We start from the raw sequence: 17,363 nt of genomic DNA on the forward strand, positions 1-17,363 counted from the left end.
ATTTGAAGCTTCTTAGGTGAGACTGTTCTATCATACATCGTTGCTTCTCGAATGACAAATGCATCCGTTTCTTTTTTTTTTTTTGGGGGGGGGGGGGGGTTGTAACCAACACACACCATATCTACCAGTTGTAGTTCTACAAGACATAATATGTGCTACAACGTCGATCAGAAGTACCAACTCATCGCTCTGTGTGAAAAATAAATGTCAGGTCCAACTTTACACTGGAATATTTTCCTGCGTAGGCATAAAGTTCGGTTATGAAATAAGGAATGGCCGATAGTTGAAATAGGAGAAATAAATCAAAACCTGTTACAGATGCAAACTGAGCACCGAAAGGAGAAGACAGAAGCGCTCAGTCGCGGTCGCTGGCATTCGCGATGTATCGACGTGAAGCGATAGCAGGAAGGCGGCGCAAATTATGGTCGACGGACACGAAAGCAGCAGGTAAATTCTTGAGCGGCAGCTCAGTAAGTAATTAGGACGCGGTATCGTGGCAATATTTCAGCGTTCGCCGCAGATAAGCGAGAGGCCGTCTTCACAGAGAGCCATACTTGGAACTCTTCCAAGGGCAATGGCGCGCACCGACTCTATCCAATCGGCCGGCCACATTGAATATTTCCACAGGGCCGAGTGGCTGGAACGCCGCCATTTAAACCTAATACTTTAGGCTGCGTATCGCGCAGGCACTGCGGGATCGTACCGAGGAAAATAAAAAAAGGAGGTTAAGCCCCAGCCAGGCTAGAGCCGCCACTGCCCGTCGCCTGTTTGCGCTCAGTATTTGCATACAGAGCCAGATGTAGATAACGCGAGCTCGATCTGCTACGCTGATACGGCGCTCGCAGCTCGCAGGCGGCCACGTTTTAAGAGGGGACTCTTTTCTCTACACTCCACCTGTGTCACTGATAACGACGAAATATCAACGCTATCGCAGCTTCAGTTGATACGAGGAAGGCCAAATAATTGCATCAAGTGACTTATTTATATCAGTTTCCAGATTACTTATTCTAACCAACCTCTGAGATGTCACTTACTTGTGGTGAATCACAAGAGAAAATATTTCACAAACAACATAACATTATTAAATGTGTGTATGTGTTTTATTATTAGAAACTAGTTTTTAATCTACGATGGAGAGACTCTGCAGCCACTGTATTTTTTTAAAATTGTATCGTGACGTCGATGAAATAATTCAATCTTTAAATTACAAAAAAAAAAAAAAAAAAAAAAAAAAAAAAAGTGAAAAGTCAGCCGTGTTTGTTTGAAGTGACCGTTCTGGAGTACCCAGAGCTCAGTAGCATCAAGTTTAATAAATCAGTTATCAAAACAGAGGAATTTCACTGAAACTATTATAACTGAATCGTGTCTACTGACAAGCAGCATTTTACAAATGAGAAGCGTCCTGTCGAAAAATATTGGTATTTCTATTATAATTTGTGTCACAAGTGAAATAAGAAAACATAGAAACCAAGTCTGAAATCAAAATTATCAGAATAATTTTTGATCCAAACTGCTAAGAAGGCATATGAATGAAAAAGAAATCACAAGCAAGGTATTAAGCTAAAAACAATAATATAACACATCATAAGAAACAGTGAGCCCAACTTTACGGTCAATTACACAGAACAGACAACAGAAAGTCGCAGACATTGCAAACTTTACCATACCGAAGGAAAATAAAAAAAATGGTTCTGAGCACTATGGGACTTAACTGCTGAGGTCATCAGTCCCCTAGAACTTAGAACTACTTAAACCTAACGAACCTAAGAACATCACACACATCCGTGCCCGAGGCAGGATTCGAACCTGCGACCGTAGCGGTCGCGCGGTTCCAGACTGAAGCGCCTAGAACCGCTCGGCCACCCCGGCCGGCGATGGAAAATCACACGAAGACTTAAAAATAAATTTATTTTCATGAACTGACTATTCAAAGCAAAATAAGTTTTAAAACCCAACGTCACAGTCTCTTTTAAGTTATGAAACCCATCCGACAAATACACTCCTGGAAATTGAAATAAGAACACCGTGAATTCATTGTCCCAGGAAGGGGAAACTTTATTGACACATTCCTGGGGTCAGATACATCACATGATCACACTGACAGAACCACAGGCACATAGACACAGGCAACAGAGCATGCATAATGTCGGCACTAGTACAGTGTATATCCACCTTTCGCAGCAATGCAGGCTGCTATTCTCCCATAGAGACGATCGTAGAGATGCTGGATGTAGTCCTGTGGAACAGCTTGCCATGCCATTTCCACCTGGCGCCTCAGTTGGACCAGCGTTCGTGCTGGACGTGCAGACCGCGTGAGACGACGCTTCATCCAGTCCCAAACATGCTCAATGGGTACAGATCCGGAGATCTTGCTGGCCAAGGTAGTTGACTTACACCTTCTAGAGCACGTTGGGTGGCACGGGATACATGCGGACATGCATTGTCCTGTTGGAATAGCAAGTTCCCTTGCCGGTCTAGGAATGGTAGAACGATGGGTTCGATGACGGTTTGGATGTACCAAGCACTATTCAGTGTCCCCTCGACGATCACCAGTGGTGTACGGCCAGTGTAGGAGATCGCTCCCCACACCATGATGCCGGGTGTTGGCCCTGTGTGCCTCGGTCGTATGCAGTCCTGATTGTGGCGCTCACCTGCACGCATACGACCATCATTGGCACCAAGGCAGAAGCGACTCTCATCGCTGAAGACGACACGTCTCCATTCGTCCCTCCATTCACGCCTGTCGCGACACCACTGGAGGCGGGCTGCACGATGTTGGGGCGTGAGCGGAAGACGGCCTAACGGTGTGCGGGACCGTAGCCCAGCTTCATGGAGACGGTTGCGAATGGTCCTCGCCGATACCCCAGGAGCAACAGTGTCCCTAATTTGCTGGGAAGTGGCGGTGCGGTCCCCTACGGCACTGCGTAGGATCCTACGGTCTTGGCGTGCATCCGTGCGTCGCTGCGGTCCGGTCCCAGGTCGACGGGCACGTGCACCTTCCGCCGACCACTGGCGACAACATCGATGTACTGTGGAGACCTCACGCCCCACGTGTTGAGCAATTCGGCGGTACGTCCACCCGGCCTCCAGCATGCCCACTATACGCCCTCGCTCAAAGTCCGTCAACTGCACATACGGTTCACGTCCACGCTGTCGCGGCATGCTACCAGTGTTAAAGACTGCGATGGAGCTCCGTATGCCACGGCAAACTGGCTGACACTGACGGCGGCGGTGCACAAATGCTGCGCAGCTAGCGCCATTCGACGGCCAACACCGCGGTTCCTGGGTGTCCGCTGTGCCGTGCGTGTGATCATTGCTTGTACAGCCCTCTCGCAGTGTCCGGAGCAAGTATGGTGGGTCTGACACACCGGTGTCAATGTGTTCTTTTTTCCATTTCCAGGAGTGTATGTTAATTAAGTTCAGATGTTCCCTTCAGTTGCGCACTACGAACAAGAAATACTGTTCCTAACGGTGACACTTCACGCTCACCTAGTTAAATAACAGCGTGCATGTACGTTCTATTTACAAATTTTTAGTGAGGAAGTGAGAATACAAAAAGATTTCCATAGAAGAACTGTTTCCGTTTGTTCAGACGAGTTTAGAACTCTTGTTTCGTAATGTTTTGTTGCTTCTCTACTGGTCTTCGTCACGGAGTGAGAGCAACTGCTGGGGGCAGACGGCAAGCCGAAGACTGCTGGGCCAGCAGCAGACGCAGTGGGCACAAAAACAGAATCATCAGCCCAGCACACAACTTCATAAGTCACATACAACATAAATTTTTTAAACTGCTTAGAATCCAGACATCTTCGCATTGTCATTTCTGTAATATTAAATGATATGGAAATCGGATAGTGTCCTCGCAACAGACTGGTGCACACCACTATGAAAGTTTTCCAGAAGTATAATGTAACTCACAAAAACACTGGAATGGTAATGCAATTTACAACGGACACGAGCGCGGAGTGTGAAAAGACTATAAAAGATGACAGTTTGCCGGCCGGAGTGGCCGAGCGGTTCTAGGCGCTACGGTCGCAGGTTCGAATCCTGCCTCGGGCATGGATGTGTGTGATGTCCTTAGGTTAGTTAGGTTTAAGTAGTTCTAGGGGACTGATGACCTTAGAAGTTAAGTCCCATAGTGCTCAGAGCCATTTGAACCATTTTTTGATGACAGTTTAACATCTCAAACGGACGTTATTCGCTTTGCATTTTTTTCTCTACTCTCTAGAGAGAAGAAAAGATGCCCAACGCGAGCCGAGCGTTGTTATTGCTTAAATCGCTGTCGAGCAGAGAATGTGTAATCTCCCCACGGAAAATTACCCTCTAACACGCAATAATTAATAATGGTCAATCAAATCATCCACATTTATTTACGTTTGAAAAGTATCTGATCAGATTTTCTACTAATATATGCGCCGACAGCTCGTCGACGCCAAGGTATTTTTCTAGTACGTTTATTCTTTGGAACAACAGAGGTACAGATATGTATGCTCCATGGTTATTATAGTGGGAGAAAGGAACAGCTTCGGAAGTATCGGTTGGAAGATTGTCGGATTGCTAAAGGAGATTTAATTACTCTTCTTCACGCTAAAGCGAGCGAGGAAAGTTTGTGCCGCTAGCGTGATAGATAAAGAAAAACCTGTAAAAGAAAATTACATGAGACTTGGAACCAACAGAAAACGGAACATGTACGAAAATGGATTCAATATACAATTTTCCTCAGAAATAAGGTTTGTGACCACTTTATTCTAGAGTGAATGACGAATGAGTTCTCTGTCTGAACCATTGATGATTGTCTGGGCCCTGTAATTAATTGGGAAGTTTCAGCTGTGACGAAGAGAGCCTGCAATCTCTGAGGTTTTAGAAATCGTCCAAAAAGGCTTCGTCCACATCTGAAATTTTAGATCTGTGGTAAACTGAACGAATTGTTCAAGCGATCGATTTTCCCAACTGAATGCAGCGCTCAATAATAATAACAAATGTAAAGATCTTTTCCAGCAAGCCAGCCGCTGAACATTAAGACGAAGGGCTCCACCAGAGATTCTACTAGGCTGATTTCACGTAAATAATATAGTTAAACTGTACACAGATAAAGGACAGAGAGAGAGAGAGAGCGAATGAAATTCGAGGAATTACTCAGAATCCTCCATTAGCATAATTGTTTGTCTGTCTTTTCACGGATCAGCCTAACTAGAAAACACGAAGCCCTGACTTTATTGTACCGATTTATGTGTGAGAGGGAAAGAGCGATAAAGGCAACAGATACACTTCTGTACAGACAAAACATTACACCAAGTTAGCGGCAAGCTGCATTCACATAGACTTTCATCATTTACAGAGTAGAATTCATTATAAATGGACGGGAAAGGCGAATAAAAGCTGCTGTGATGAGTACGCAGTTTAATTCGCACCTTAAAAATTTATGGCAATATTGTTTCAGTTTGTTCCAAGATGTGTTAGCATTGCACACCATGTTTGTACCACACTTACACCTTGCAATTAAAAAAAATATAAATAAAGAACCTTCAACATAGCAGCGCGTCAGCAATCGTTGGTTAATATATTAACAAACTAAAAACCCGCCTCTATTGCGAAAAAAGCACCTAGTGTGAAAAAAACACAGCACACTACCACATAGATACGCAAACATCCGTGACGTCAGTCCAAGAATAGCAAGCCCGAGCAGAACAACACATTTGAGGTCCCACGTTGTTCCGTAAATCATGATTCGCTTTTTGATACTTATTTGGCATTCTAACATTGCCCGTTTGGAGAGACTGAGACACGTAAGATTAAGATTCTAGCGCATTTTGTAAACCTAGATTCTACCCATTTAGAGGGTATTAATGATTTTTACGCATTCATTACACATGTGTACGCATTTGTCGTTTTATTCTGCTTCTTTTTAGGACATATTGTGTGAAGACACATTTAAAACTCGCACACATATTCAGGCAGTATTCAGACACCGATTTTACAAAACTGCGACGCTCTTCAAAGGCCAAGGGCGGCGGAAACATGAAATAAACTCGTCACCAAACGAGACCTTAGGCGCGCCGAGATGTACGATGAACACAAAACTTTCGATGAACGAGTAGAGCCTTTTATGTGTAAGAAAGGATTCCTCTACTTATACCGAAAAATAACTTCCTATCGATGGAATGGAACGCATGTAGTCTCATAAAGCAAATTAAGGAACCGTTTTATACTAGGAAACATAATGTCACCTCTTATACATTCGGTTTGACACGTGACATAAATAACAAATTGTGAACTATTTGTTTGACTGCACTGTAACAGCGTCAATAAACCAGAGATGATTCTAAAGAGACCCTTTCAGATGTCAAGTTGAAAAAAGTACAAAATTGAGAGTTATGCAGAAAGACGCTGAGTTACCAATCGCTGTAGACCACCACCAAAGGAAGGGGGCGCATATCGCCTAGTAAATTCAGCACTAAGATTTCTGGAGATGGAAAATGCTAGAGTTCAAGGGAGTGTATCCAGCGGAAACAGCTATATCCTATATGGCGAAACTGCAGAAAACTTAGGAGATTGCCTGACAGGTTGAAAACTGCTCCAAATCAACCCAAATTCTGTGCAAAGACAGGGACACGAAGATTCGCATAACAGAACGGGGATCTATTCCTGCGCCCTGTTTCATCTTATTTTAGCGGCCAAAAAACACTGCTACGCAGAGGACCAGATCATCCGCGAACGTCTTAGGACACAAGTGACTGCAGCAGTAGCGTAAAGAACAGGTTTCTGGAAATGAAACAGACCGTGAGTAGACTGCACCTGAACTTTTAACACAAGTTTCAGCAGTGTGACAACCTCCAAAGCAGGTAACAAGTGCAATTAGCTAGGTGTTATGGTACCCACCGTAGATGTTAAATGTACCGTAGATGTTAAATGTATCTCCGCGCCATGTGGTTGTTCATCAATGATGAAATATTCCACATAAAATACTGGAAGACAGCCACGAAGTGAACCAGAAACAGAAGACGCGGCTCACACTGTTTCAAATGGTTCAAATGGCTGTAATCACTATGGGACTTAACATCTGAGGTCATCACTCCCCTAGATTAGAACTACTTAAACCTAAGGACATCACACACATCCATGCCCGAGGCAGGATTCGAAACGGCGATCTTAGCAGCAGCGCGGTTCCAGAGTGAAGCGCCTAGAACCGCTCCGTCACAGCGGCCGGCGGTCATACTGCCAAATGCCACAGAAGCTTACCGAAGCATTAGTACAGAACAGTACGTCACCGGCAAGAGATCGCTGATACAAAATTAGGTCTGTGCACTCAGAATAATGTCAAAAGATATTATTTATTTGACATTACGACACCCATTAAAATCTGATAGCGTATCATCCACATCCACCTTGAATTGCGGGACGAATTAGTCCATCTGACCCGTAAATTATGGAGCTTAGAACGCCTTTCCCAGTGTCAGCGAGTTTTAATCATACACTGTGTTCTACATGATGAAGAGCGTCTGCAAGACAAATTAAAATGAAGGAAAAATGTGTTCTCTCCTTATTCACAATGTGCCCTGATTCTTATGCTTGAACAAGACGGCGATTAATATCTCGGTAATCCTCACTGAGGCGTACCCAGAGCGCAGAAAACAATCGGGAGGCAGAGCAATTTGCCAAGGGGATTAAGAGGGCTGCCACCGCAACAGGGGAACCACAATTTGCGTAAATCACGCAGAAGTAATGTATATATTCGCCAAGAGACTTTTGAGATTTGGGAAAAAAATTACGCAGAGAGAATGTATGGAAATATTGACGAACAAACTCATCTTACGGGACATGAGATAGGTATTAAAAGTGATGCCTTTGAAAGGAAATATTCTTATTTTAATGGTCTCTAGGCACACTGACACGGGCAGCCCAAGCCTACAGGACTGTCTTTCCGCCGGCCAGGGTGGCCGAGCGGTTCTAGGCGCTACAGTCTGGAACCGTGCGACCGCTACGGTCGCAGGTTCGAATCCTGCTTCGGGCATGGATGTGTGTGATGTCCTTAGGTTAGTTAGGTTTAAGTAGTTCTAAGTTCTAGAGGACTGATGACCTTAGGCTAAGTCCCATAGTGCTCAGAGCCATTTGACTGTCTTTCCACAATTTCTAAGTTATTTAAAAGAAATTAAGTAACAATAACACTTAAATAAATACAGTGGCTAAAAGTTTCTGATTCTTGGGTAAACAGTTTCAAAGAAAGTAAAATAAGCAAATAGCCGACACTCACCTTCCCCATATACACAGACTGATTGAAAGATTATATTTAAATTCCAGTTTACACACACACACACACACACACACACACACACACACACACACACAGAGAGAGAGAGAGAGAGAGAGAGAGAGAGAGAGAGAGAGAGAGATATCGCTTATACTTTAATGCTAATCTTATACAAGAATTCCATGAACAATTTATAAATGTCTATAGTCCATGCTGTCAAGAAAGCAAACACTTTATAGAGACGTTCTTGTTTCATTTTAACAAGTTCCGTAAGTACTCAGCTGATCACCTTCTGTGTTCAGCGCAGCCGAAGTAGGTGTGGTTAACATCCCGGATTTTCCCAGAATCGCAGTGTGGTGATGGTCTCGCTTGACTGCCATAATGGTGCTGGTAGCAACAGTGGTTAAATGTTGATCTGGCAATGGTCCTTACGAACCGCCTTTTGTTCCCTTGGAGTTACGATTAATATCTAACGTTTTTTCGGTAGCATTGTGACTTCGGTACTTGTGGTGAATCTGTACCAGGCGCTCTTGTGCGTTATCTTCCGTCTCCCAATTCCTCCTGTCCTACTCGCTTCTGGCGAGTTTCTGACTGCATCAATTAAAATTCCCGCCTGGAATGTTTCTCCCTTGTACTTCGTTCTTTGCTGCCTTATTTGCTAGTGGATCGCCTTTGATACCGAGCGAGATGGAACAATGGTAGAGGCACTGGGCTCGTATTCTGAAAGTGCGTGGTTCAATTCCCCTTTCAGCCATCCATACTTATATTTTCCGCCGTTGGTTCCTTCGAAGAACTCTTGATTAATTTTCCTCACCATCCTTATCTATATGAGCTAGCGCAGTTGATGAAATCTACACGGGGTGGACAAAAATATGCAAATACCAAAACCACATTACCATGCGTAATACGGTGTGGGAAGCAAGCTGGAACTCAAAACAGTTCGCAATCATCTCGGAGTGGCTAAATACAAGTCCTGTATAGTTTCCAAGAGGAATCTTATACCATTCTAGCTGCAAATTAGTGGCAATCACGTACCCTCCCGCCAAGGTACACCACAAAGGATCAATAATACTGAGATCTGGTAACTTTGGTGACCAGGAAGATGCGACAATTCATCCTTGTGCTCACAAAATTGGTCCTGGACGATGGAACAGTGTGAACATGGACCCTGTCGTCCTGGATCATAGCATTACCATTGAGGAACATGGCATGGGCCTGCTCAGAAAAAAAATGGTCTCACAATCGACGGGAGTAGTGCGAGCTTGCAGAGTTCCCACGGAACCCAAGTAATACCCGTATCTTCATCGAATCCCTGACATGTTTCACTCTTGGCACGCAAACTCTTGTCAGAAGTTGGAATCTGTGCGAAGCAATACTCATCCGACCAAATATGTTTCTCCCACTGCTCCATAGTCCAGGTTTTATGGTTTCGGCACCACGTTTTCCTGCTGTGAGCATTTCCATCATTGATGTATGGTTTTGAAATTCCAGCTCGTTCTGCAGTTCCCTGCTTACTGATCTCCCTTCGTGCTGCTTTCACAATACTCTTCATTGACCGTCTGTTACGATCACTCAACACACACTTTATTCCGCTTTGTGACTTAGCGGATGATGTCTTTGCAATTTCCTTGTATGCAGTGTAAATCTTTGATATGGAACCTCTTGAAACACCAATACACTTCGGCTTCCTTGGTTACGGAAGGACACACCATACGTGCACCAAACTCTTGCCCACGTTCGAATTCTCTTCGCTCCGACGTAATGCGTTCACAACTACGAAGAGCACGGTTTTGCCCAACGTACATTGCACAAATGCCGTTCGTTGTCAAACACAGCGCAACCTACAGGCCACGCTAGCAACTGCATTTATGTTCCAGCACGAATTACTCGCAGTGCTTCCATATTTTTTTCCAGCCCCCGTTTAGTACATTAAGTTTTAAATTCATTGTGTTCGCCAGATGTCCTTAAATAATGGCTAAAGTTGCGTGTGCGTCTACGATGTACTGTATAGGTCTTGTATTAGGAGGTTATTTGCTAAGTGCTCAGGTTTTACTAACATTTAATCGTAAGTCGAACCCCGCGATAGTTCTCTTAACTAATATAACAAATTCGATAACGAACCAGTTACTAGTCATAACTGATTACACTTTTCATGTTATAGTATGCCTTTTGGAGCCATGTTCTGCTTTCAGCGATTTTTATGATTCACTTACTGTTGGTGTTAACATTTTTTCTGAATAGTTTGGTTATGGCAGAGAAAGCAGAAGCAGGTGAATCACAAAAAACATTTCTGTAATAACCCGGTTTCCACAGCACATAAAGATGAAGTGTGGTTTCTGAAATGCGTAGTCCATGTTGTTGGGCAGATTTCATCGTCTTACACCGTGTTACTTAACTCACACGCCACACCAAAGTAGGTCACTCAGTTGTAAAGAAAAATTTTGTTGATCTGTCAAAGGGGTAAATATATCGGGCGACACATGGCATTGCAACATACAAACAAATTGCATGAGAAATACAGAAGTACCAAAAACTCTAAGTGAAAAGCTGTGAACGGTTGCTGAGAATTTTCACATTCGTTTTCACGGAAAAACGGTACTCACCGCTCCGAAAATGTATTACGAGGACTTTATAGGCTAAATCACAATGCGTTATAAAACAAGACTTTCAATGTTTTGGAAGAAACTTTACACTATTAATATATCGAGAAGACAGTGTTTTCAGGTTACTAATGACAAATGAAAGATCAGCTTGCAAGTTTATAAAATGCACATAGCAATCAACCAGCGCTGTGTTGTCTCGCGCTGAAGAGGAATTTAGATTCAAATACTGTAATTATTGCGAATGATGATGAACACAAACCTGTAACATCTTTCTTTGAGAATCCACCAGGACCAAGTTTACACTTCACTAGATATGATTTCATATTGATGGATTACTCTGTTACTTCCTGATAGAACAATTTCATATGGATTTTGTTCTACTAATATTTGTTTGTTATGAACCAGTTTTGGGAACAAACTGCAGTTCGTTAACTTTTCACCCTTAAATACGCTTACATACTGTCATGAAAAAGACGGACGCCATCATAGGGAAAAGGACAAGCCGACAATGTCGATAACCGCGGCGGCTGCAGAAGAAACACATGTTTCTCACACCAATTGATTTGCTCGACAAAGAACGGTATTTATAAAGAGGAATTTCGGCTGTCAATTTGCGCCCGACAGCTGCGAAGGCCATTCCAATACACACTTTGTATAACTCAATTTCACACGAAGCAAATTACGTGGGACCCACCAAAATCTGAATTTGTGCATAAGACTACAGGCACTACTCACTACTCTTTGCATGTTGTTCTCCATCACTATGCATTTTTCAGTTACTTCGGTCAGACTTCACGTCTTCACATCCATACTTGACGTATCTGGCAGTCCAATCAATTAAAATTAGATAATGGTTTCAGTCTTAATGAAAAGGCCAAACTGATCAGTCTCCCTTTTTTTGGGGACTTATATTCGACCTTTGGTATCACCTTCGAGTTTTAATTTACCAATCATTTTCAAGAGTATACTCTATTGACACTGACGACCTTCGGTGACTCTTCTGTCTAAACAAAGTCATTTACGTACCACAGAATGAATTTACTCCCCATCAGACTCTGCTGCATTGCTCGGATGCATCAATTTAAAATGCCTTTCAACGAGTCCAACGCTGACACTTTTATTACTTATTTTCTAAGTGATTTTTTTGAGTCACCAGTCTTCTGAGTGGTTTGATGCGACTCGCCCGAATGCCTCTCCTGTACCAATCTCTTCATCTCTGAGTGGCATCTGCAACTTAAATCCTTAGATATTTGCTGAATGTATTCCAATCTCTGTCCTCCCCTACAATTTTTCTCCTCTACACCTCCCTCTAGTACCATAGAAGTTATTCCGTGATGTCTTGACAGATGTCCTATCATCCTGTCCCTTCTCCTTCTCAGTGTTTTCCATAGATTCCTTTCCTCGCCGATTCGACGGAGAACCTCGCCATTCCTTATCTTATAAGTCCCTCTAACTTTCATCATTCTTCTGTGGCACATCTCAAATGCTTCGATTTTCTTCTGTTCTGCTTTTCCCACATTCCATGTCTCACTACGACAGAATATTGTGCTCCAAACGAACTTCTCACACGTTTCTTCCTCAAGTGAAGGCCTACGTTCGACACTAGTAGACTTCTCTTGGCCAGGAATGCCCTTTCTGGCAGTGCTGGTTTTTATATTGTCCTTGTTCCGTCCGTAATGGGTTCTTTTGCTGCCTAGGCAGCAGAATACCTTAACAACATCCACTTCGTGATTATCAATCCTGGTATTAAGTTTCTCACTGTTCTCATTTCTGCTACTCCTCATTACTTTCGTTTTCCTTCGATTTACTTTCAATCCATATTTTGCACTCACTCGCCTGTTCATTCCATACAGCAGATCCTGCAATCCTCCTTTACTTTCACTAAGAATAGCAATGTCACCAGCTAATCTTATCATTGACAACCTTTCACCTTGAATTTTAATTCCACTCTTAAACGTTTCTTTTTTTATTTCCATCATTGCTTCTTCAATGTACTTACTGAACATTAGGGACGAAAGACTACATCCCTATCTTACACCCCTTTTAATCTGAGCGCATCTTTCTTAGTCTTCCAGTCTTATTGTACCCACTTGACCCTTTTACACATTGTACACTATGTGATCACTAGTACGCGGACACCCTCAAAAACATATTTTTTTCATATTAGATGCATTGTGCTGCCAGATTACTCCGTATCAGCGACCTCAGTAATCATTAGGCATCGTGAGAGAGCAGAATGGGACGCTCTGTGGAATTCACTGACTTCGAACGTGGTCACGTGATTGTGTGCCACATGTGTCATATGTCTGTACGCGAGATTTACGCACTCATACACATCCCTAGGTCCACTGTTTCCGATGTGATAGTGAACTGGAAACGTGAAGGGACACGTACAGCACAAAAGCGTACAGGCCGACCTCGTCTGTTGACTGACAGAGAACGACGACAGTTGAAGAGAGTCGTATTATGTAATAGGCAGACCTCTATCCAGACCATCACACAGGAATTCCAAACTCCGTCAGGATCCACTGGAAGTACTATGACAGTTAGGCGGGAGGTGAGAAAATTTGGATTTCATGGTCGAGCGGCTGCTCATAAGCCACACATCTCACAAGTAAATACCAAATTACGCCTCGCTTGGTGTAAGCGCAAACATAGGACAACTGAACAGTGGAAGAAAGTTGTGTGGAGTGACAAATCACGGTACACAATTTGGCGATCCGATGACAGAGTGTGGGTATGGCGAATGCCCGAAGAACTTCATCTGCCAGCGTGTGTAGTGGCAACAGGCGGTAGTGTTGGGGTGTGGTTGTGTTTTTCATGGAGAGGGCATGCACCTCTTGTTGTTCTGCGTGGCGCTATCACAGCACAGGCCTACATTGATGTTTTAAGCACCATCTTACTTCACACCGTTGAAGAGCAATTCGGGGATGGCGACTGCATCTTTCAACACGATCAAGCACCTGTTCATAATGTAGGGCCTGTGGGGGAGTGGTAACACGACAGTAACATCCCTGTAATTGACTGGCCTGCACAGAGTCTTGACCTGAATCCTATAGAACACCTCTGGGATGTTTTGGAAAGCCACCTTCGTGCCAGGCTCACCGACCAACGTTGATACCTCTCCTCAGTGCAGCACTCCGTGAAGAGTGGGCTGCCATTCCCCAAGAAACCTGCCAGCACCTGACTGAACGTATGCCTGCGAGAGTGGAAGCTGTTATCAAGGCTAAGGGTGGGCCAACATCATACTGAATTCCAGCACTGCCGATAGAGGGCGCCACGAACTTGTAAGTCATTTTCAGCCAGGTCTCCAGACATTTTTGATCACATAGTGTATGCTACTCGTCTTTCCCTACAGCTTATCGTATTTCTCTCAGAATTTCGAGCATCTTGTACATTTGAATTTTAGAAAGTTTCTTCCAGGACGACAAACATTATGAATGCGTCTTGATTTTTCGTTAGTCTTGCTTCCAACATCAACCGTAACTTCAGAACTTGCTCCTCTGGTGCCTTTACCTTTCATAAAGCCAAACGGATCTTCGTCTAGTAAGAGTCTAAATTTACTTTTCAGTTGGTCTGTATATTATTCTTGTCAGCAGCTTGGATGCATGGGCTGTTAAGCTGACTGTGCGATAATTCTCGCATCTGTCGGCTCTTGAAATTTTCGGAATTGTATGTATGACGTTTTTCCGAAAGTCAGATGGTATATCGCCAGACTCACATATTCTACAAACTATCGTGAATAATCGTTTTGTTGACACTTAAACTAACGACGGAATCTTATCTATCCCTTTTGCCTTATCTGATCATAAATTTTCCAAAGCTCTTTTAAATTCTGATTCTAGTACTGGATCCCCTAATCTCCTCCCTATCAACCACTGTTTCTTCTTCTATCACTTCATCAGATAGGTGCTCCCTTTCATAGACGCTCTCAATGTACTTTTTCCACCTATCCGCTCTCCCCTCTGCATTTAACATTGGAAATCTCAGTGCACTCTTAATGTTACCACCACTGCTTTTAATTTCACCGAAGGTTGTTTTGACTTTTTTAAATGTGATTCTGTCCTTCCGACAGTCATTTCTTTTTCGATTTCTTTATATTTTTCATGCAGCCACTTCTTCTTAATGATGCAACAACGAAACGGAGGGTTTTATTCCATTACGATTAAAACCGAATCTTCTTCGAGTACCAGTCTTCTAAGCTGGGGTAGTTTTGAAATGCAACGTAAATTGCAAGTTACTACCAGGTGTTTCCTTGGAATTATAAGATTCCTACACGCTGGTGTCACTGACGACCGATTATGGTCCTCTATCCCCGCCTTCACTGTAGGGTAAAATAACCATGTTCACTCACTGTTAACAAGTGATATTGAGAATTGTTACAGTAATCCTCGAGTGGCGCATGTAAAATGAAACAGAGAGGTACACTTCCGAAATGAGCATTTATTGCCGTTGGACTACAGACTCCTCTGCCGAGGGCTCCATTGGTGGGTAGTCGCGTGGCTTCGGAAGAGACGTAGTGCCAGATGTGATGGGTAGATGGTGGAGAGGGGGGGTGCGAGGAAGGAGTTGAATCCTTGTGCTGCGAGCCAACTGCGCCTGCTGACTGCGCCGCTTCCACATCGGAGGGCATCTGACGTATTTTTGCTAACGGGGCTCGATTGGACACCGCTGTCCCTCTTGACAAGATCGCCACGTTCTCATATTTCCACTGCTTCTCCAATGACCCGTTGGCGTGGCACAGAACATTTGTTCAAAAACAAACGTGTCCTCCTTCGAGGCTGTGATCTGCCACTGCAGATTCGTCAGTTTGCCCGAGGCGAACCCTCCACACATGCTCCGAACAGCACTGCGAGATGCAACGCTGTCTCTGGTCGATGTAATACATGTCACACTGACGGTCATTGAAAACAAATGTGACGAAAAATAAAAGGACGACGTCTGCAAAAGCCACTGCAGAACTGAATATCGCACTCGCGAAGCCTGTCAGCACCAAAACAACAGCGAATTGTACGGCGAGCTGGAATCCCAAATCCGCACTTCAATTATGCAAATGTCCATAACAGGAAAACGTGGTGCTGAGGTCATAAAGCCTAGACTATAAAACAATGGAAGTAATGTCTTTGGTGGGATGAGTCTTGTTTCACTGTTTCCAACTTCTCACCGAGTTTACGTCCCAAGCGTGAAACATGGTGTCGGTTCCATGACGATTGGTAACGATATTGTGATATGCTCTGGGCCCCATAGGTTCTTTGCAAGGTCGCATTACTTCCAAGCAGTATGTCATCATTTTGGCTACCAGGTTCTATCCACGGTATAATATTCCTCAATGGTAATGCTCTGTTCCACGACGACAGGGCCACCACACAGGTCGCAGTGTCCAGAGCCGGTTTTATGAGGATGAATGATCGCGTCTCCCCTGGCCACCACAGTCACCATGTCTCAATGTTATTGAGCCTTTGCGGTCTCCTTTGGAGAGAAGGGTCCGTGATCGCTTTCCACATCCATCGTCCTAAACTGAACTTCCAGTTATTTTGCAGCAAGAATGGTATAAGATTCCTCTTGGAAATTATACAGTACCCGTGTTTATCCATTCCAAAACGCACGGAAAGTGTTTTGAGTGCCAACGGGTTTCCTGCACTGTCTTGCGCATGGTAATGTATTGTAGTTTTGGTGTTTAGATATTCTTATCCGTCCCCTGAAGAAGTCATTAATTTTTCTAGTTCATTTGGATAAGGACGGTAAGAAAAAAATAGTCAAGATTTCTTCGAAGAAACCGACCCGAAAGTGGTTCCGAGATACTTAGACAAAGGGCGAAAAATATAAGTATGGTTGGCTGAACGGGGAACTGAACCATGCTTTTCCGAATACGTGTCCAGTGGCTCTGCCAGTGGTCCATATGGTTTGGTACCAAAGGCGACACACTGACAAAGAAGGCAGCAAAAAATAGAGCACAAGAGAAATGCATTTCAAGTGGGAATCTGAATGATGTAGTCACACTGGCCAGAAGCGAATGAGGCAGAAAGTAGGATACTGATACAGATAGGTGCCTGATACAGACAGATTCACCCACATTTACCGAAGGCCCATGCTACGCGAAAAAGCTGGATATGGATCGTTACTCCAAGGGAACCGAACGCGGTTCCTAACGGCCACTGCTGTTAACGCCTGGAGCCCGTAGCCCTTGTCAGTCTTGCACTGTCCCAAGTATATTCTTGATTTTCACCGTTCGGCGGAAAACGGTTTTATATGTTGTTTCATTTGTTGTCTGTTGGCAGTCTTGTCTGTGGGGGAACCAGCATACGGAAGGAAACCTCATTTTTCGGTTTCTTCTTCTAGATCGCTTTCTTTTCTTCTTATTGCTCGAGTTGAGAGCTTGTCTTATTTGTATCTGTGAGTATCCGTTCTTGTGTACTGGTTTCGCGCACATGCTGTAACTCGATAGGCAGACTTTCCTTGTCGCATATGGCTAGCACTCTGCATACCAGGGTAGTTAGCTCAGATTTGCATTGCGC

Source organism: Schistocerca piceifrons, chromosome 2 (genome assembly GCF_021461385.2).
Source record: "Schistocerca piceifrons isolate TAMUIC-IGC-003096 chromosome 2, iqSchPice1.1, whole genome shotgun sequence".
Taxonomy (NCBI): Eukaryota; Metazoa; Arthropoda; class Insecta; order Orthoptera; family Acrididae; genus Schistocerca; species Schistocerca piceifrons.